We start from the raw sequence: 1,911 nt of genomic DNA, 5'->3' as shown, positions 1-1,911 counted from the left end.
ATGAGTCAGCCACAGAGGATGGCACCTGCGGGCACAGACAAGGAAGTCAGCGACCTCGTGGACGTTAGCGTGATGTTTCTGCTGCCTGTGGCCAGTGGGAAGGGCCTGCCCACCTCTTGAAGGTGAGCGGTTTGGAGGTTCGGGTCTCCAGGACTCACCCAGCTCGGGCTCCTCGGGCACCAGCAACCAGAACAGTTACCCCTTTGACCCTAGCCCCACCTACAGTGAAGGGCCCACTTGGGTGAGTCCCACGACATTCCTGGGACCCGAACTTGGAGGCGAGGGCGGTGAGCAGAATGCCTATGCCACTTTCAGGAAAGACGCGGGTGTTGGCGAATTGACTCAGGCTGGCTTCCTGCCCCAGGCCACTGTCCCCTTTGGGCATCAAGGGTGACTCCCAGTACCTATCCCGGCAACCCTCAGTGGAGAGCCGCCGACAGCAGCCTGGAGTCCGCCAGGGCGGGCGGGCTTCAGGCCATGCTGGGCAAAATCTGGTCTCCCCTGCCCCTCCCGCCAGGCCCGTAGCTCAGTGAGCTGTGGCAGTGTGTTTGGTCGCTTGCACCAGCACCAGCGCGTGGGCTACCAGCTGCAGGGAGCAGAGGTGAACGGTGGGCTTCGGGTTGTGTCCACCTTCGCCTTGGCCCTCAGGGCAGCCTACAGCAGCATCTCCAACCACGGGCCATCAGCGGACCAACAGCCTCGTGGGCTCCTGCGGGACCACAGCCTGCGGCTTCACGACTCCTTTGGGAAGGCTCTGGCCTCCACCTACTCCCCGGATCATTCAAGCAGTAACTTCTCCTCTAGCCCCTTGAACCCCGTGAGCTCCCCAGAGTGCTGGCAGGAACACCGCAGTAGCCCCACGCAGGAGCTCCCTGTGCCTTAAAGCCCAGCTGCGATGGGGTCCCCACAGCCTAAACAGGATGTTGGACCACCGGGACGAAAGCATCCACGTGGTCCATGGCAGGGCGTGCAATGTGCACGGGCTGCTGCACAGCCACAGGACGCTGGCCGCGGGCTCTGCAGGCCCCCTGCTGCAGGGCGGGCGGCACGCTGGCCTGGTGGGCGGCGCCCATTCTGAGCAGGGCCTCGCAGGCAGTGTCGGCCGCCTGCCATCGCAGCCTCCCCAGCTAGCCCAGCGCCGTCCCTGAGCGCTCCCGCCTCCTACAATGGACTGGGCGAGGGGTGCCGCGGCGGGTGCCAGCGCAATCAAGCGGGAGGAGACGGAGGACGAGGAGAACACGTCGGTGGCTGACAGCTCGGAGGAAGAGAAGGAGTCGAAGGCCCCCGGACACGGAGGAGCCCAGATGAGGACGACCTTCTGACCCCAAAGCAGAAGGCCGAGTGGGAGAAGGAACGGCCGGTTGACCAGTAACCCCCATGAGCCGCTGGGTATCAGAGACACCGAAGAATCTTTTAAGGAGCTGGGGCGCATGTGCCAGCTGCACCTCAACGGTGAGAAGCCCCAGACCAACCTGCTCCTCCTGCATCAGGCATTGTCGTTCATCCTCAACCTGGAGCAGCCAGGGCCAGAGAGGAATTGGAACCCCAAAGTGGCCTGCTTGAAGCGGTGAGAAGAGGAGAAAATGTCAGGCGTGGTGAGGCAGCAGGGCAGGGATGTTCTGGTCCTCTAAGGTTTCCCTGCAAAACCGGTCAAACGTGAGGTTGTATCTGAACCCGAGCACAAGGTAGGGAGACAGGACTAGCATAGGCGGTGGAGCCAGATAGAGTTGAATGTGCAGCCTGTTCACTAAGCGGAGATGCAGACACAGGTGGGTGCTGAGCCGCCTGCTGACGCATGGAAGGTACTGGGGCCCGATTATGAGGCTGGGCTGCAGCTGCACGGGGGACCAAAGTTCAGGCACGTCCTCATAGGTTCAATTGCCGCAATCCAGGGCTGATAACTTTGAGGTT

General features: G+C 62.4%; 1 pseudogene; it reads left to right on the top strand.

Moving 5' to 3' along the window:
* On the top strand, window positions 1–1,631 carry LOC134368368 (transcription factor E2-alpha-like; annotated as a pseudogene).
* Window positions 1,632–1,911: the final 280 nt, after the last annotated feature.

Source organism: Cynocephalus volans, chromosome X, assembly GCF_027409185.1.
Source record: "Cynocephalus volans isolate mCynVol1 chromosome X, mCynVol1.pri, whole genome shotgun sequence".
Lineage (NCBI taxonomy): Eukaryota > Metazoa > Chordata > Mammalia > Dermoptera > Cynocephalidae > Cynocephalus > Cynocephalus volans.
Note: the sequence above shows the minus strand (reverse complement) of the source record. Positions and strands in the feature narration are given on the sequence as shown.